At 45.1% G+C, this 20,999-nt stretch overlaps 1 protein-coding gene across 1 annotated transcript in view; it reads left to right on the top strand.

The window, feature by feature from the left end:
* Positions 1 to 1,634: 1,634 nt before the first annotated feature.
* PIGA (phosphatidylinositol glycan anchor biosynthesis class A) overlaps positions 1,635 to 20,999 on the top strand; it is a 50,153-nt gene continuing 30,788 nt past the window's right edge. Inside the window, exon 1 of the mRNA XM_069761047.1 lies at positions 1,635 to 1,707. The gene's annotated coding sequence lies outside the window, so the exon portion shown is untranslated. The remainder of the gene's footprint in view (positions 1,708 to 20,999) is intronic.

Genomic DNA, 20,999 nt, shown 5'->3' with positions numbered 1-20,999 from the left:
CAAAGATTAAAACATAAAAGGCATGATACATAAAATACAAGAAATACCCAAGGGAGACCAGAATGACACCCGAAATCACATTGCATGAATATATGCCTGAAATCACAGCAAAAAAAAGCATAATGCTTAATGGGATGAGCTTGTGCTATTATATACTAAGACATTACCAAATATGCCAAGAATACGAGGTGGAAATTAACTATCCAATAGTGCCCTTGCAGAGCATACACCATAAACCATCCCCTTATGAAGCGCAAATCCCAAATATTATTACCTCAAAGCTGGAGATCACAAGTATGTTTAGGCAGTAAATCAGATGATGCAGGGTGATTTGGTGCTCCCCTCTCGCCCCTAGCCAATACATGTCCAGGCCAGGCTGAAGTTTGCTAGAGAACATTTGGATTATTGGGAGAATGTCATATAGTCTGATGAAACCAAAGTATAACTATTTGGTAGAAATAAAACTTGTCCTGTTTGGAGGAGACAGAATGCTGAGTTGCATACAAAGAACACCATACCCACTGTGAAGCATGGAGGTGGCAACATCACGCTTTGGGGCTGTTTCTCTGCAAAGGGACCAGGATGACTGATCCATGTACATGAAAGAATGAAAGGGGCCATGTATCGTGAGATTTGAGTGCAAACCTCAATTGAAGATGAAACGTGGATGGGTCTTTCAGCATTATAATGATCCCAAACACACCGCCAGGGCAATGAAGGAGTGGCGTCGTAAGAAGCATATGAAGGTCCTGGAGTGGCCTAGCCAGTCTCCAGATCTGAACCCCATAGAAAACCTTTGAAGGTAGGTGAAAAGTCCGTGTTGCCCAGTAACAGGCCCAAAGCATCACTGCTCTAGAGATCTCAAGGTGGGCTATGGCAATGAACACCCGGTGAGGTAATCCAGTGTATATTATCTGCACAGATCCCGGAGAGCACTGCACATGTAACCTTATGTACAAGTGATAGATGGTTGTTATGTATAGTGCATTATGGATGACATTATGTAACGGCACTTTCTATAAAGATTGTTGTAAATTGATAATTCTGTAATTGTCCCTACATTTACCCGGCTGCTTGAGAAAGGCTCAGTGTGAGGTGGAACGTCACCACCAGATGTGGGGCTGAAGAAAAGCCACTTCTTCACTTGCAATGTAGATGGCTGCTGCCTTCCTTTTCTATGGACTTTTGGCAAGTACTGGCTGAATTCCTGGGAGGCCTGGGCACCCGATAATAGAGCTGGGCTGCTCCAGTTCTTCTCTATAGATAATAGACGATAGATAGAGATTGGGTAGATAGATACATGTAGCCTATAGATAAATGAGTAATACACAGATCTATAGATAGTAGCTATAGCAGACTGATGGATTGTGCAGTGCAGCAGCTTCCACACATCTCTCGCCTATGTATGACTGACTGACAGTCTGACACTAGCAAGCAGTGTAAAGCCTGTATATATAATGTGCAGACACAGAGCCTCGCCCCTTTTATATGCTCAGCCAATAGCATCTGACAAAGAAAGGAAACTACAGCCAATCATAGTCGAGACGGTGTACAGCCAATGAAATGCCTTGACACTTGGAAAGCCGTGTGTATTGTAGACTGTGATTGGCTCAGGTTTAGTGTGGGGCGGGTAACGAGGAAGCGCACGGTGCAGTTGTGGTTCGGTGCGGCTGAGGAGGAGGAGGACGCCGCTGTGCTGAGGAGCCGGTAAGGAAGCGCCGCTGTCGTTATAGGACGGAGACTGTGCGGTGAGAGGTGCAGTGCGGTGCACACTCTGACGTGCTGGAGGGGAGGCTGCCCCGTCTTCCATCTCTGCCTGTGGGTTATGCTGCCGGCGCTGATTCCTACTGATCTCTGACAGGAATATTCAGCTAGTGATAATGTGAGGGGAGATATCTAATTGGAGCAGTTTCCCATAGCAACCAATGGGATTGTAGTTGTTGGAAAATGAAAGCAGTCAGCTGATTGGTTGCTATGGGAAACTACCTATTTACCAGTAAATGTGCTCCCGCCTCCCGAGGTTCCGCCTGCGCGACGTCCTCGCCTCCCGAGGTTCCGCCTGCGCGACGTCCTCGCCTCCCGAGGTTCCGCCTGCGCGACGTCCTCGCCTCCCGAGGTTCCGCCTGCGCGACGTCCTCGCCTCCCGAGGTTCCGCCTGCGCGACGTCCTCGCCTCCCGAGGTTCCGCCTGCGCGACGTCCTCGCCTCCCGAGGTTCCGCCTGCGCGACGTCCTCGCCTCCCGAGGTTCCGCCTGCGCGACGTCCTCGCCTCCCGAGGTTCCGCCTGCGCGACGTCCTCGCCTCCCGAGGTTCCGCCTGCGCGACGTCCTCGCCTCCCGAGGTTCCGCCTGCGCGACGTCCTCGCCTCCCGAGGTTCCGCCTGCGCGACGTCCTCGCCTCCCGAGGTTCCGCCTGCGCGACGTCCTCGCCTCCCGAGGTTCCGCCTGCGCGACGTCCTCGCCTCCCGAGGTTCCGCCTGCGCGACGTCCTCGCCTCCCGAGGTTCCGCCTGCGCGACGTCCTCGCCTCCCGAGGTTCCGCCTGCGCGACGTCCTCGCCTCCCGAGGTTCCGCCTGCGCGACGTCCTCGCCTCCCGAGGTTCCGCCTGCGCGACGTCCTCGCCTCCCGAGGTTCCGCCTGCGCGACGTCCTCGCCTCCCGGTGTTCCGCCTGCGCGACGTCCTCGCCTCCCGAGGTTCCGCCTGCGCGACGTCCTCGCCTCCCGAGGTTCCGCCTGCGCGACGTCCTCGCCTCCCGAGGTTCCGCCTGCGCGACGTCCTCGCCTCCCGAGGTTCCGCCTGCGCGACGTCCTCGCCTCCCGAGGTTCCGCCTGCGCGACGTCCTCGCCTACCGATGTTCCGCCTGCGCGACGTCCTCGCCTCCCGATGTTCCGCCTGCGCGACGTCCTCGCCTCCCGAGGTTCCGCCTGCGCGACGTCCTCGCCTCCCGAGGTTCCGCCTGCGCGACGTCCTCGCCTCCCGAGGTTCCGCCTGCGCGACGGCCTCGCCTCCCGAGGTGCCGCTTGCGCGACGTCCTCGCCCCCGAGGTTCCGCCTGCGCGACGGCCTCGCCTCCCGAGGTGCCGCCTGTGCGATGTCCTGCCCACCTATGCATCAGACCCCAGCAGTGACGTACTGTATCGTTATTGTTGGTCACCCCGTGATGTTGGGAAATATAGTTGAAGGGGTTTTCTGTTTTCAGGAAAGTGGACCCCAGATGCTCTAAAACAGGGTTAGGGAATCCTTTTTTCTGCCAAGGGCCATTTGGATATTTATACCATCCTTCGGGGGCTGTACAAACTCTGCCCACAATGTACATCCTGACTTTGGCACTGGTGTCAGGATGTAATCTTGCATTGCATGCCCTTCACTGTTCAGTAGTGAACACTACATGTGTGTGCTAACAGAGCAAGAAGAAATTAATGAGCTTGTGGCAATCTAAATACAGCTCCTTGCCCAAGAATGCGGTCCCTGAGAATCTGCCCAGGGGCCTGATAAAAGGTCATCGAGGGCCGTAAATGGCCCTGGGGCCTGAGGTTCCCCACCCCTGCTCTAAAAGAACAAGCAGAGCAGGTAGTCACCCTCCCTAGATCCAGTGATGGCTCCTGCCTGCCACTGTTCATGTCTGTGTTTTGGCTGCAGTAGTGCCATCACATCGGCAGTTTATATAACCGCTGCAGCTAATCGCTGAGCGGCTGTGTGGTCCTTATTAATAGGTAGTCACCGACAAGGATGTGTGTGGGCAGTGGGAGTCATAGTGACATCATGTACGCTGCATGTGTCTGGTACACAGTGATCAAATCTTTTATTGAAAAGTTGACGGCAAAAGATTAACAATTAACAGAAAAACAAATCAATTATGTTCTGATACGACACAATTCTCTGCTGCTCAGAACTGGCAAATAAGGAAACTGCATTGTAAAAAAGAAGGGCACGTTACCTTTACAATTATCACAATGGCCACAATGCTGCCATGGTTTCCTGTATCTCTTACATTCTGGGAATAACCCTATGACTGCCACACTGTAGGCGAGCAGCTCCATATTCCCCACCAGTGCTTCCAGATCTGTTATATTACGACTAGATGGTGGCCCGATTCTAACGCATCGGGTATTCTAGAATATGCATGTCCACGTAGTATATTGTCCAGCCACGTAGTATATTGCCCATCGACGTCGTATACTGTCCAGCGACGTAGTATACAGCACAGAGCCACGTAGTATATTGCCCAGCCACGTAGTATATAGCACAGAGCCACGTAGTATATTGCACAGCGAGGTAGTATATTGTCCAGCCACAAAGTATATTGCACAGCGACGTAGTATATTGCCCAGCCTTGTAGTATACAGCACAGAGCCACGTAGGATATTGCCCAGTGACGTACTATATTACCGAGCCACGTATGTCACAGGTTTAAAAAAAATAAACATACTCACCTAACGATCCGAGGGCCCCTTGTAGTTGAACATACTCACCATTCTGGTCGCTGCTCCTCAGCGTCCCGTCTCTCCGCTTCCTGGGATCCAACGGCGCTGTGCAGATGGGCGCGCGGCTGGCGCCATCTTGCATTCCCAGGATGCTTTGCGAAATTACCCATATGACTTAGCGGTCTCACGAGACCGCTAGGTATTATGGGTAATTTCGCAAAGCAACGCTGGGAAAGGAAGATGGCGGCAGGCGCGAGCGGCTCAGCAGACAACGGAGGGTGAGTATTGCAGGTTTTTTGTTTTTGTACTATTTTTAACATTACTTTCTTTTACTATTGATGCCGCGTAGGCAGCATCAATACTAAAAGGTTGGGGACACACAGGGTTAATAGCGGCGGTAACGGAATGCGTTACCGCCGGCATTAACCCTGTGTTAGCGGTGACCGGAGGGGAATATGGAGCGGGCGCCGGGGACACTGACTGCGGGGAGTAAGCAGCGGAGCGCCGGGGACACTGACTGCGGGGAGCGGAGCGCCGCGGACACTGACTGCGGGGAGCGGAGCGCCGGGGACACTGACTGCAGGGAGCGGAGCGCCGGGGACACTGACTGCGGGGAACGGAGCGCCGGGGACACTGACTGCGGGGAGCGGGCGCCGGGCCACTGACTGCGGGGAGTATAGAGCGGCCATTTTCTTCCAGACTGTGCCCGTCACTGATTAGTCGTGGCTGTTTTGCGGCGACCAATCAGCGACTTGGATTTCCATGATAGACAGAGGCCACGACCAATGAATATCCGTGACAGAAAGACAGACAGACGGAAGTACCCCTTAGACAATTATGTATATAGATATAATATACTATACTATATGGTGGCCCGATTCTAACGCATCGGGTATTCTAGAATATGTATGTAGTTTATTTATGAAGATTTAAGAATAATGCAATGAATACACAGGATTTTCTGTGTAAAATAGCGACCAATCAGTGAAACAGTCTTTAAATCCCGCGCCAATATCGCCGATTGGTCGTGGCCAGCTGGGCGCGACCAATCAGCGAAGCGTGGTTCAATCCCGCCCCAATTCTCGGCCGGACTGCGCCTGTAGCTGATTGTTCGCGGGCGGGTGGCACTACCAATCAGCGACGCGGGATTTCCGTTACAGACAGAATTAGACGATTATATAGTAGATACAACAAATTGTCAACTTCGGCACTCAAAAATTATATTTATTATGATACAGTATATAGCAAAAAGTAAATCAGATCCAAGAGAATACAGATATAAATGTTTTCAACGTTTTGGCCTACTTATGGCCTTCCTCAGGAGTATTCTGTGTATGAAGAACATCAATAATATAAATAGATCAGATATTGTAAACATCACAAGGATCCATTAACATAAACATGTACATACGGTAAATGAGACAAAGGTATGATAACCAAATAGCATCAGTGCCAACAACAGGAATGTTCATGTTCAGTTTCATTCATAAGGTCTGTAAAACGGTATCCCATGAAAAACTTGGAAACTAGGAAAGTGACCGAAAAATAGAAGAAACGAGCTAACATACTGTTGTGAATTCTGTTGTTGGGCTCCCTCCTGTGGTCATGAATGGTACTTCGGCTGGTTCTGTCCATGGACTTCCTCTGGTGGGTGTTTCTGAGTTTCCTTCCTCAGGTGACGAGGTTAATTCGTTAGCTGGCTGCTCTATTTAACTCCACTTAGATCTTTGCTCCATGCCACCTGTCAATGTTCCAGTATTGGTCTAGTTCACTCCTGGATCGTTCTTGTGACCTGTCTTCCCAGCAGAAGCGAAGTTCCAGCTTGTATTTCTTTGGTTTGCTATTTTTCTGTCCAGCTCGCTATTTTTATTGTTGTCTTGCTTGCTGGAAGCTCTGGGACGCAGAGGGAGCGCCTCCGCACCGTGAGTCGGTGCGGAGGGTCTTTTTGCGCCCTCTGCGTGGTCTTTTTGTAGGTTTTTGTGCTGACTGCAAAGTAACCTTTCCTATCCTCGGTCTGTTCAGTAAGTCGGGCCTCACTTTGCTAAATCTATTTCATCTCTGTGTTTGACTTTCATCTTTACTCACAGTCATTATATGTGGGGGGCTGCCTTTTCCTTTGGGGAATTTCTCTGAGGCAAGGTAGGCTTTATTTTTCTATCTTCAGGGCTAGCTAGTTCCTTAGGCTGTGCCGAGTTGCATAGGGAGCGTTAGGCGCAATCCACGGCTATTTCTAGTGTGTCCTTTATTATCAGAAACTATCAGGTCATTCCGTGTGCTCTTAACCACCAGGTCCATTATTGTCCTGACCACCAGGTCACAACACATACACAGTGGTAATGGTATGTGCCCATAACAGACAGCAGTATAAGGTATCGAGTTATGAACATAAATGACAGCATGTATATATCTAGCAAAAAAACATTAAAAAAAAAAAAATAATTTCCTATTTTTGAGTGCTGAAGTTGACAATTTATTGGTATTTGTAGAGGTGACAGGTTTAGGATCTCACAGATGTCGTAAAACCACGAGTCCGCATGTTCACCTAATATACTAATGGGCTTAGTATGCATTGAGGTTAATCTTTCTTGCCTGAAGAGTTCCACGTGCCACTATGTAAGTGCAGGATCGCCTGCTGCCCACTCTGAGTAATTGGTACGTTTATTCATCTGCGTACTTGTGTGAAAAAAAACAAAACAAAACGCAGCTTCTGACAGTTCCAGCGAAGCGAATGGGAATTACAGAAATCTCATGCCCACTGTGCTTTTTTTTTTAATACCTTTATTACTGTTACATTAAGAAAAATGAGCGTCAACATACCAATTTCTCTTTTGCTAAACAAGTTTTATTTGAAAATGTGTCCCGTAGATTTGATCAAGATAAGGAAAATTTCCAAATGAAAATCGCGTATGCGTCTTTATAGCATTTAGACAGCAGAAACGCACTAAAAACGCATACAGGAAAGATATATATCTTGGTACCGTGTTAGCCAGTAGATAGAAAAATATTTAGAATTGACAGTCCTCAGTGGTTGATACCTTTTAATGGCTAACAGAAAAGATGGTAACAAATTGCAAGCTTTCGAGACTACACAGGTCCCTTCATCAAGCAAAGACTAAAAGAAATTCTAAAGAATCACATGTTTATGCACAACATAGCACAGAGAAAAAAAAACATGGATAAGACAGGTGACATGAAGCAGAATTACCATGAGTTATAAACAGTTATGTCCATAAATATTGGGCCATCTCTTAGATAAGGAATGTTTTATTGTCCTGTGATTAGGGTCTCTGTTGTGATGACCCTTCATAGTCTGAGGGGCAAGTTCCTTAGTTGATGTAAAAAGACATAAATCCGTGTGACACATTCATTCCTGCAGTAAGACTGTCAAAGGTCGTCATCAGTGTATATTCCCATACTCTTCTGTCTCTCTTAGATTTGAAGTAATTTCATGTCCATAATGTTATGATTTGGGAGACAAAAATGTATTGCCACAGGTAGATCCTTTCTTTTTTCTCTTATTGTGTGGCGGTGAGAATTCATTCTTGTTCTAAGCTTTTGCCCTGTCTCCCCCACATACAGACCCCCAGTTGGACATTTAGTACAAATCCACAACATCAAATGCTCATTGTGGGAACATATCCTTTATGGTACAGGCAACATCACTGTCAAGTGATTGGATGCAGTGGTCATACGCAGGCCCACCAGACGATAAAGAAAGGAAACTGGGTATCCGAGCTGCTCGGATTTTAAAATAATTTTTCAAGCTGGTGTTATAAAGTATTCTGTGTCATTCCATGGTAGCTTACGTTACAACACAATATAGTAACGAAAAAAAAAGAAGAAAAGATCATGTCCATAAAAATGGGAGCTCCCATTTTTATGGACATGATCTTTTCTTTCTTTTTTGGTTTCGTTGTAGCTTGTCAAGTCCAGGGTGAGCCCCAGTATATAATTACTTGGTTATACGCATTTAGTGGTGCCCTCCACCTTTCTCCATTTTATTAACACAATATAGTAACTTACATTACAAAGATGATGGTAACTTACCTTACAATAAGTTTAATCCATTTGATGGTGACTTACCATCAGCTTAGTAAAAAAAGTTACTATACTGTACGGTAACGTAAGTTGCTTTTAACTTGAGAGGTTAAAATATTTTTTTTTAAATTGCTGGGACTATGGCGTTTTAATACAATAAAAATAGTGCTTCACCCTGTTTACCAGAACAGAACATTTGGCAGTCTCATGAAGGACAATTGCCTTTCCTTTTTTTGTAACGTAAGTTACCAAGTAATAACACCGTATTTTGTATTTAATTTTATTGTTGAAAAATCAAACTGTGTTGAAATCTATTGAGAATAATTTAATGTACCATATGCATTCACTCCTTTTTGTGCCTGCCTTCAAAGAACAGTCTGTAGCCAGTTTTTGGCTTGTGAACATAACGTAAGTTACCATGGAATGACCCTTCTAATTTACTGAGATAATGACTTTTAGGTTTTTATTGGCTGTAAGCCATAATCATCAACATTAACAGAAATAAACATGTGAAATAGATCACGCTGTAATGTCTGTATATAATGAGTTTCACTTTTTGTATTGAAGAACTGAAATAAATTAACTTGATGATATTCTAATTTTGTGAGAAGCACTTGTATATGTCTTTAGATCATTTGATGAGGGAAAAAGATGGTAGGGCAACCTCTTTAAGTAACTTTGTTTAAAAGGGTGTTCCACCCATGCATGCATAAAAAGACAAAACAATACAAAAAACTACATATCTCCACCATTTCTCTATCCTGCTCTGTTCCTCTGTTGCCCACCGGTCTTCTCTCCATCTATTCCTTCATGGTTGGTACATGACTGCTGCAGCCAATCAGTTGCCAAGCAATTGGCTGCAGTTGTTAAATACTTACTCCATTGTCAGAGTAGGAAGTAAGAAGACTAGGAGGGAACTCTACTAGCAGGATGGTGTAGAGTCGAGGAATCCATAGATTAGAACAGTGAAGGAAATAATTATTTGATCCCTTGCTGATTTTGTAAGTTTGCCCACTGACAAAGACATGAACAGTCTATAATTTTAAGGGTAGGTTAATTTTAACATTGAGAGATAGAATATCAAAAATAAAATCCAGAAAATCACATTGTATAAATGATATAAATGTATTTGCATTTTACAGTGAGAAATAAGTATTTGATCCCCTACCAACCATTAAGAGTTCTGGCTCCTACAGACCAATTAGACCCTCCTAATCAACTCGTTACTTTCATTAAAGACAGCTGTCTTACATAGTTACCTTTATTAAAGACTCCAGTCCACAGACAATTAAGCAGTCAGACTCTAACCTCTACAACATGGGCAAGACCAAAGAGCTTTATAAGGATGTCGGGGACAAGATCGTAGACCTGCACAAAGCTGGAATCGGCTATAAAACCATAAGATGCTGGGTGAGAAGTAGCCAACTGTTGGTGCAATGGTAAGAAAATGGAAGAAATACAAATTGACTGTTAATCGACATCGATCTGAAGCACCATGCAAAATATTACTTCGTAGGGGAATCCTTGATCATGAGGAAGGTGAGAGATCAGCCTAAAACTACATGGGGAACTTGTTAATGATCTCAAGGCAGCTGGGACCACAGTCGCCAAGAAAACCATTGGTAACACATTACACAGTAAAGGTTTTAAACCTGCAGTGCCCACAAGGTCCCCAGATTTAAAATCCTGCAGTACCAGCAAGGTCCCCCTGCTCAAGGCACATCTGCAGGCCCATCTGAAGCTTGCCAATGAACACCTGGATGATTTTGTGAGTGATTGGAAGAAGGTGCTTTGGTCAGATGAGGCAAAATTTGAGGTCTTTAACTCACTCTCCTTGTTTGAAGGAAGAGAAATGCTGACCCAATGAACACTCTCCCCACTGTCAAGCATGGAGGTGGAAGCATTATGTTTTGGGTGTGTTTCTCTGCTAGGGGCACAGGACTTCTCCGCATCAATGGGAGAATGGATGGAGCCATGTACCGTAAAAATCCTGAGTGACAACCTCCTTCCCTCCGCCAGGACATTAAAAATGGGTCGTGGCTGGGTCTTCCAGCAAGACAATGATCCAAAACATACAGCCAAGGCAACAAAGCAGTGGCTCAAAAAGAAGCACATTAAGGTCATCGAGTGGCCTAGCCAGTCTCCAGACCTTAATCCCATAGAAAACTTATGGAGGGAGATGAAGCTCCGAATTGGCAAGCGACAGCCTCAAAATCTCAATGATTTAGAGATGATCTGCAAAGAGGAGTGGACAAAAATTCCTCCTGAAGTGCGCAAACCTCATCATCAACTACAAAAAAAAAATGTCTGCTGTGCTTGCCAACAACGGTTTTGCCACCAAGTATTAAGTCTTATTTGCCAGAGGGATCAAATACTTATTTCTCACTGCAAAATGCAAATAAATTTATATAATTTATACAATGTGATTTTTCTGGATTTTATTTTTGATATTCTGTCTTTCAATATTAACATTAACCTACCCTTAAAATTATAGACTGTTCATGTCTTTGTCAGTGAGAAAACTTACAAAATCAGCAAGGGATCAAATAATTTCCTTCACTGTATACACTTTTTTTTTTTGCATACTGGGGCCATATATAAAGCTAAGGAAAGAGCAGAAACACCCTTTATTGCTGATTTATAAGATAACATCCACACTGTTTCCATGAATCCAGTGTGCCATCACCAGCCTCTCCTTGATTTGCATTTTCCATCTATGTTTTGCAGCGTTAAATCCTACTTTAGCATGTAAGCTTCGGCGGCTTACTGTCACTCTGCCAATTCTGAAGATATGGTATTATATTCATAAACCTGTATGTCCAGGTTACACAAAGCTATAGATCAAGCTTAAAGGGAATTTGTCAGTCGGTTTCCACACCCTAAACCTGCACCTTTGCATTAATAGTGAGCAGAATCTGGTGGGGGTTTAACAACAACTTTCAATGTGCAAAATTTAGGGAGTAAATATTTTCTATAGTGATGGTGGAAATCAGCCTTTCATGATCTCTCATATAGTATCTCAAATATAACTGAAAGAGTTAGTGGAAATTGCAGAGCCACTAGCCAGAAACTTTGATTCTAGGCGAACAGGAGAAGTCCCAGAAGACTGGAGTAGGGCAAATGTTGTCCCTATCTTCAAGAAAGGAAAAAAGACGGAGCCATGAAATTACAGGTGAGCGAGTCTTACTTCTATACCAGGAAAGATCTTTCAACAAATTATTAAACATCATGTATGTAAGTACTTGGATAAGAATACAGTAGTTAGCCAGGGCCAGCATGAGTTTGTAGCAAACAAGTCATGCCAGACAAATCTAATTTCCTTCTGTGATGGAATCACTGACTGTGTGGATCAGGGAAATGCAGTAGATATACTATATCTCGACTTAAGCAAAGCATTTGATAAAGTATCTCATACTATCCTACAATTAGGTGGATTCATAATTGGCTCAGTGATTGTACTGAAAGAGTGGTAATATATGGTTGCACATCCAATTGGAAGAGTGTTCCAGGTGGGGTACCATAAGGCTCTGTCCTGGTCCCAGTGTTGTTCAACATTTTTATAAATGATCTAGATAAGGGAATTTAAGGTAAACTAATCAAATTTGCAGACAATGCAAAGCTAGGAGTTATAGCTAAGGGTACCGTCACACATAACGATATCGTTAACGATATCGTTGCTTTTTGTGACGTAGCAATGATATCGTTAACTAAATCGTTATGTGTGACAGCGACCAACGATCAGGCCCCTGCTGGGAGATCGTTGGTCGCTGGGGAAAGTCCAGCACTTTATTTTGTCGCTGGATCTCCCGCTGACATCGCTGAATCGGCGTGTGTGACGCCGATTCAGCGATTTCGTCACTGGTAACCAGGGTAAACATCAGGGCCGCGCTTAGTAACTCGATGTTTACCCTGGTTACCGTTGTAAATGTAAAAAAGCAAACACTACATACTTACATTCCCGGTGTCTGGTCATGTCCCTCACCTTCAGCTTCCCGCACTGACTGGTGAGCGCCGGCCAGCCGGAAAGCAGAGCACAGCGGTGACGTCACCGCTGTACTTTACGGCTGGCGCTCAGTCAGTGCTGGAAGCTGAAGGCGAGGGACCTGACCAGACACCGGGAATGTAAGTATGTAGTGTTTGTTTTTTTACATTTACAACGGTAACCAGGGTAAACATCGGGTTACTAAGCGCGGCCCTGCGCTTAGTAACCCGATGTTTACCCTGGTTACCCGGGGACTTCAGAATCGTTGGTCGCTGGAGAGCTGTCTGTGTGACAGCTCTCCAGCGACCAAACAGCGACGCTGCAGCGATCGACATCGTTGTCTGTATCGCTGCAGCGTCGCTTAGTGTGACGGTACCTTAACACTAGAGAAGACAGAGAAAGGATTCATAGGGATCTAGATAAACTTGAGCAATGGGCAGTGACCAGTAGAATGGTAATTAACAGGCAAAAATGCAAGATTCTATATCTGGACAAGAAAAGCATTAAGCTTCTTACTGGTAGCGGCATTTTTCGGAGGCCCATGACAGCACTACGAGAGAGGGGATCCGCCCTTAAGGAACAGGAAACCTACAGATACAAAAGGGCGGCACCTCTCCCATGCATCAGTTGTATTTCAGAGCCTGAGATGACTACCGCGGTTAGTGGTACACAAACATACATTATATACATTTGGAAACAAAAAATAATCTACTATATTGTAACCAGACACCATATGTGAGATTTACATACTACACTATTTACATATCAGGAAGTGCTACCCCCACGTGAATAGGGAGGGAACTAAGGGTGCTGTCATGGGCCTCCGAAAAATGCCGCTACCAGTAAGTAGCTTAATGCTTTATTCGGACTCCCATGACAGCACTACGAGAGATTTACAGAGATGTAAGCTACCTTAGGGAGGGACTATAGTCTGTAGCACCCTTAACCCAAAGGAAAGATCAGAGGAGGACCCCAAATCCAACCGATAGTGTTTAAAGAAAGTGGAAGGAGATGACCAAGTGGCCGCCTTACATATTTGCTCCACTGACACTCCAGATCTCTCTGCCCAGGATGACGCCATGGCCCGGGTGGAATGTGCCTTTAGATTCTGCGGAGCTGGCCCCCCACCTGCTGTGTAAGCTAGAGATATAGTTTCCCTAATCCATTTGGCTAGTGAATATTTTGACACTCTAAATCCTTTCCTTGGACCTTGGAATGAAAGAAACATTGCTCCATCTTTCTTCCAATTATCAGTAGCTGAGATATACTGAAGGAGAGATCTCCTAACGTCTAACATATGAAGCTCCTGCTCTTTAGGATTAGAGGGATTAGGAATAAAGGATGGCAAAACTATCTCCTGTGATCTATGGAAACGTGACGCTACCTTTGGCAGATATGCCGGGTCTGGTCTAAGGACTACTCTGTCTGATAAGATTTCTGTGTATGGAGGAGCTCTGGAAAGTGCCTGTATATCCCCTATCCTGCGAGCTGAGGTTATGGCGATCAGGAAGGCTGTCTTAAGTGTCAACATTTTGATTGAGGCCTCTTGCAGAGGTTCAAAGGGGGGTTTTGTTAGAGAGGACAGAACTAAATTTAAATCCCATGGAACTGTCCTATCCTTATATACCGGTCTAGATCTACTAACTGCCTTCATAAACCTCGCTATCCAATAATTGTTTGCTATATTGCATGAAAACAGGGCACCCAGAGCTGAGACCTGTACTCTAAGGGTACTAGTAGAGAGTTTTAACTCGAAACCCCTCTGTAGGAACTCTAAGATTTGTTGTATTGGTATCCCGTCTTGGATGTCAAATCTTGAACAAGACAAGAACTTCCTCCAAGTTCTAGAGTAGATTTTTGTAGTTACTTGCTTTCTACTCTTTAGGAGTGTCTCGACTAAATTTGGAGAGAAGCCTTTCCCCACTAATAGTGACCGTTCAAACTCCACGCCGTTAAATGGAGTGCTGCCACTTGTGGATGGGAGATCGGTCAATGAGAAAGCAGGTTCGGGATCTCTGGTAGTACCCAGGGAACCGATACAGACATTGTCTTGAGCCAGGCAAACCAGGTTCTTCTGGGCCAAAAGGGGGCGATAAGGATGACTTTCGCTCGATCCTCCCTGATTTTCCTCACCACTAGAGGTATCAGGTTCAGTGGTGGGAAAGCATAGGCCAGTGGAAAATCCCATTTTATCAGAAACGCGTCCACCGCCAAGGGATTTTCCCTGGGATTTAGCGAGCAAAAAAGTTTTACTTTTCTGTTGTTTCTGGTGGCGAACAGGTCTACCACTGGTTGACCCCATCTGCAGACGATCAGATTGAAAATGTCTTCGTTGAGAGACCACTCTCCTTGCCTTAACATGTTTCGGCTGAGGAAATCTGCTGCCACATTTTCCTTTCCTTTGATGTGGAGAGCCGTCAAAGATAGAAAATTGAGCTCTGCCATCTGGAACAATCGATCCGTGATTTGCATCAATGTCTCGGAACGAGTTCCCCCTTGCCGGTTTATGTAAGCGACTGCAACTCTGTTGTCCGACAGAATTCTGACGTGCTGGCCCTGCAGATATATGAGGAATTTTTTAACAGCCAATTCAACCGCCAACAACTCCCTCTGGTTGGATGAGAATGTTGTGAAGGGTTCCCATTGTCCCTGGACCACCATGTCCCCCATGTAGGCTCCCCACCCTGAAGAGCTGGCATCCGTGGTTATCACCCGGGACACATTTACTATCCAGGGGACCCCTGCTGATAAATTCTTTTTATCTGACCACCACCTAAGGGAATCTAGCGTGGTTGGCTCTAACGTTATTTTCCCATTTAACGCGCCTCCCAAGGCTCTGTCATGGAACAAGACCTCTCTTTGTAGGGATCTGGTGTGGAACTGAGCCCACTTAACTGCTGGAATGCAAGATGTGAGTGACCCAAGTAGGGACATTGCTTGCCTAAGTGTCATGGAAGGTGTATTAATTGCATTTAACACATAAATTTGAATTAGATCTATTTTTTCTATGGGGAGGAGACACTGTTGTCACTGAATCCAACATTAGACCCAGGAACTTTTGAATATTTAGGGGCTGTAACTTAGATTTTTCGAAGTTTATGATCCAACCCAGGTGTTCTAGCTTGGCTTTAGTAACCTCCCATTGTGACAGACAGTGATCTATCGAGTTCCCTACAATGAGGAAATCATCCAAGTAAGGAATTATAAGGACGTTTGATTCTCTTAAGTGTGCCATGACTTCAGCGATTATTTTAGTGAACACTCTAGGAGCAGAAGTTATCCCGAAGGGGAGTGCCCTGAACTGAAAATGTTGAATCCTACCCCCCATTAGTACTGCTACCCTTAGGTATCGTTGGAAATCAGCGTGAATGGGTACATGATAGTAGGCATCTTTCAAATCCACTACTACCATAAAACAATTGTTGAAAAGCATTTTTATTGTTGAATTGATGGACTCCATTTTGAAGGTATGTTTCACCAAAAACTTATTGAGACCCTTAAGGTTTATAATGGTCCTATAAGACATATCCGGCTTTTGAATTAGGAAAAGGGGAGAGTAGAACCCTTCCCTTGCCTGAGAATACGGCACTTCAATCAAAACATTTTTGGAGCAAAGAGTCCTCACTTCCTCTTCTAAGGCAAATTGTTCAGTGGGAGATGAGCGCCAGGGTGTTAACTGGAATTTGTCCCGTGGGGTATGGACAAACTCAAGTCTGAGACCATGGGAAACAGTGTCTTTTATCCAAACACTGTTCGTGATTTTTGACCACTCTGCCGAGAAATGCGACAGTCTCCCTCCCACCGGGATTGCCAGTCATTGGTCTTGTTTTTTGTTTTCCGTCGGGTTACGGCGAAACATGAGACCTGTGCCTCTTTTTCGCTTATCATCCCATCTGGAACGATCCCTACCCGGTGAGAAGGTCCGCCTTCCTCCCCGATTGAACCTTCTTTTGTTGAAGGGACGACGATATGGATTGAAAAGGTTAGGAAATTTTTTCTTATCATCTCCTGCCTTCTCCAGGAGTTCGTCCAGGGTAGGTCCGAATAGATACTCGCCCTTACAAGGGATAGCGCAGAGTTTTGTTTTTGCCTGCATATCCCCCGGCCAGCATTTCAACCATAGGGCTCTTCTCGCAGCATTAGAAAGACCTGCTGCCCTAGCCGCCAATTTAACAGAGTCAATTGAGGCATCCGATAAAAAAGCTGCCCCCTCCTGGATTACTGGTAACGCTGCAAGTATGGAATCTCTAGAGGCCCCCTGTTTTAATTTGGTTTCTAACTGGTCCAGCCAGACCATTATTGACCTTGCCGTGCAGGTTGAAGCCACCGCAGGTTTTAAGGAGCCGGCTGCCATCTCCCAGGTTCCTTTTAGGAAGGTATCCACTTTCCTATCCAGGGGGTCTTTAAGCGTACCCATATCCTCAAACGGGAGAGAGGATCGCTTTGCCACCTTGGCAATTGCCGCGTCCAGCTTTGGGGCCTTTTCCCAATTACCCACTGCTGGGTCATCAAAGGGATACCGACGCTTCTGCGCAGGTGGTAAGGAGCCTTTCCTCTCCGGTTTTCTCCACTCCCTGTTAAGTTCCTGTATCTTTTCATTCAGGGGAAAGACTCTGCGCTTCCTCTGTTCTAGGCCGCTGAACATCATTTGTTCCTTAGATAGCTGAGGCTTGGGTTCTGTTATACCCATTGTGCCTCTGACCGCTTTTATTAATTTGTCTATCCTCTCTATGGGTAAACAAAACCGGGCAGCGTCTTCCCCCGACGAGGAAGATGATGCTGCTGAATCATCCGATTCTTCACTCTTGTCTTTATCCACAGATGAATCAGATGCCCACTGAGTTCTCTGCTTAGAGCCTGACTGTGAAAGATCCTTAATGGATTGCTTGACCTCCCTTCTAACCATTTCCTTCAGACTGGCCACCATAGAAGAGGATTCTTCTGCCACCTACAGGGATAAGTAAGGTAGACTAGAGTGTAAGATCTACATGCTATATCCCCTCCCTACTTTCCAGGACCTCACCGTCTGCTGGATACAGGGGTCACATAGTTTTTTAGGGTGTGAGTCAGGCAAGGGGACCCCGCAGATGGCACACTCCCTATGCTTCGCCTTACTGACGCTTTTCTTTCCCTGCATAAAACATATGAGGGGAAACTAGTCACTAAGTGAACTTTCTCGAAGATCACTTACCAGAGGCTGCCCACACCCATAGAGATACCGAAGCACGAGGGGGATCTTTTTTGGCTGATGCTCCAGACCCCTGTCTGGAGGAGCTTCTGCGGCCAGATCCATCGCTCCTTTTCTCACGTTCCTTCTCCATAAGCTTCTGGGGTTCTTCATCCAGCAGCAGAGGCTGCTGATCCTGATCAGACTCCATCTGAAGCAGTTTGGAGACAACTGATGCATGGGAGAGGTGCCGCCCTTTTGTATCTGTAGGTTTCCTGTTCCTTAAGGGCGGATCCCCTCTCTCGTAGTGCTGTCATGGGAGTCCGAATAAAACAAAAATAACATACAGAATAGGAGGAATATAACTAAGCAACAGCACGTTAGAAAAAGACTTGGGTATACTTATAGATCACAGACTGCATATGAGTCAACAGTGTGTTGCAGCAGCAAAAAAGGCAAATGTAGTTCTAGGATGTACACTCCCTGACAGAAGTTATGTCGCTTATCTATGTTATGTATTTAAAAGCTTATAACCTGACGTTAAATTCATCCATTGGTTGTATAAATTATTCTTTTGAAAGCAGAAACGCTCCGAAATGTGGTTTAGGTTAAGAAAAAAAATTGGCATCAATGCAGAAATATTGATCAGTTAATGGACACAGAATGGTCAGATTTTGGCAAGACAAAAGTTTTGTCGCCTGGTCATATAATGCACCCAATCCTAGTTTACATCCTCACCTGTGCTCATTAAATTATCGGTTAATTAGCGTGTGTGTATAAAAAGAAACCCAGCACCCCAGACCTTCATTTGAACTGCAACTTGAGCTCTGACAACATGCCAAAAATCCACCCTGCGACCAAAGCCTTGATTATCAGGAGGCTGAAGACCAGATCCACTGCAGAGGTGGCTGGCACCTTTAATGTGTCTCAGCGTCAAGTACAAAGAATTAAAAAAAAGATTTGAAGAGACTGGAGATGTGTTTAACAAGCCCAGGTCCGGCAGACCCCACAAGACCACTGCTCACGAGGAACGTTTGTTGGTTAGAAAATCCAAAGCAAGCCCCTCTTCCACTGCAGCAGAGCTTCAACAGGCCTGGTCACCTCAAGTCCTTGTGTCAACTAGAACAGTTTGTAGGATTCTGTCTCGATTGCCTCCATGGTCAAATCGGTGCCCAGAAGCCAGCACTAAACAAAAGGCAAATAAAAAAAACATGTGGCATTTGTAAAGTCCTACAGCCTGCTACACAGATGGACCCTGGAAAAGTGTCAGAAGTTGGATTTCTCTGATGAATCTTCAGTAGAATTACACGACAGATGCCGCAAATACTGCAGGAGACTTACTGGAGCCTGTTTGGATCCAAAATACACCCAGAAAACATTTGGTGGTGGAAAGATCATGGTCTGGGGTTACATTCAGTATGGGTGTGTGCAAAACTCAAGGTGGAAGGCAATATCAATAGCCTAAAATATCAAGATGTATTAGCTACCTCTTATAATCCAAATCATAAAAGGGGTCAAATCCTGCAGCAGGATGGTGCTCCATCTCATACATCCATCTCTACAACAAAGTTCCTCCAGGCAAAAAAGATCAAGGTGGTCAAGGACTGGCCAGCCCAGTCACCAGACATGAACATCATTGAGCATGTTTGGGGTAGGATGAAAAAGGAAGCTTGGAAGACAAAAACCAAAGAATCTAGATGAACTCTCGGAGGCATGTAAGACTGCATTCTTTGCTATTCCTGATGACTTCATTAATAAATTGTATGAATCATTGTTGAACCGCATGGATGCAGTCCTTCAAGCTCATGGAAGTCACACAAAATAGTAAATATGACTCTAACAGCACCACAATGTCATTCATCAATGTTATGGAACATATATTTGTATTTTAAGTTAATTATTTGTTTGAATATCACATTACTTTCTGTTGGCGACAAAACTTTTGTCTTGCCAAAATCTGACCAATCTTTGTCGATTAACTGATCAATATTTCTGCATTGATGCCAATTTATTTTCTTATCCTAAACCACATTTCGGAGGGTTTCAGCTTTTAAGAGAATAATTTATACAACCAATGTACGAATTTAACGTCAGGTTATAGCTTTTATTTACATAACATGGATAAGCGACATAACTTCTGTCAGGGAGTGTATTAAGAGAAGCATAGAGTCTAGATCATGTGAAGTCATTATCCCCCTTTTTCCTCCTTGGTCGGGCCTCATCTGGAATACTGTGGCCCGTTCTGGGCAGCACATTTAAAAAAAGACATAAAAAAAAAAAAACTGGAGCAGGTTCAGAGAAGAGCTGCCAGGATGGTGAGCGGACTGAAAATGCTGTCCTACAAGGAACGGTTAAATTATCTGGGAATGTTTAGCTTGCAAAAGAGAAGGCTAAGAGGGGACTTAAAAACACAAAAAAGCACAGTAAAACCAAAAACACACTGTTGCAAAAAAATCACAGTGGACAGCAAGTGCTAGTAAAAAGATGGAAAAAACAGGGTATTTGGTCGATACGTTTTTTGCAAAAAATGTATATTAAGCCGCTCTACCAAACGTCAAGGTATACCCATATCAGAGCAGTCCTAACTAATGTATGTAATCCCTATCTGATGTATTTAAAACCTGGTCATATGTACAATACCTGTATGAGCAGGATTCAGAAAAGGAATGTCCATGTGGACACGCTGGACAGACCGGCTCCTGTGCGCACAGCTCAAAAAAAGAGGGGTGGAGGCCTCCCCAGTCTTGTGGACACAAGAAAACAATTATATGAAACCAGAACACGAGCTGCGCGCACAGTGAACAAGCCCGTAGAGACATGTTCACACCACCAAGAGACTTGAAAACACAAAAAAGCACAGTAAAACCAAAAACACACTGTTGCAAAAAAATCACAGTGGACAGCAAGTGCTAGTAAAAAGATGGAAAAAACAGGGTATTTGGTCGATACGTTTTTTGCAAAAAATGTATATTAAGCCGCTCTACCAAACGTCAAGGTATACCCATATCAGAGCAGTCCTAACTAATGTATGTAATCCCTATCTGATGTATTTAAAACCTGGTCATATGTTCAATACCTGTATGAGCAGGATTCAGAAAAGGAATGTCCATGTGGACACGCTGGACAGACCGGCTCCTGTGCGCACAGCTCAAAAAAAGAGGGGTGGAGGCCTCCCCAGTCTTGTGGACACAAGAAAACAATTATATGAAACCAGAACACGAGCTGCGCGCACAGTGAACAAGCCCGTAGAGACATGTTCACCCCACCAAGAGACTTGAAAACACAAAAAAGCACAGTAAAACCAAAAACACACTGTTGCAAAAAAATCACAGTGGACAGCAAGTGCTAGTAAAAAGATGGAAAAAACAGGGTATTTGGTCAATACGTTTT

The sequence above is a fragment of the Ranitomeya imitator genome, chromosome 3 (genome assembly GCF_032444005.1).
Source record: "Ranitomeya imitator isolate aRanImi1 chromosome 3, aRanImi1.pri, whole genome shotgun sequence".
NCBI lineage: Eukaryota > Metazoa > Chordata > Amphibia > Anura > Dendrobatidae > Ranitomeya > Ranitomeya imitator.
Note: the sequence above shows the minus strand (reverse complement) of the source record. Positions and strands in the feature narration are given on the sequence as shown.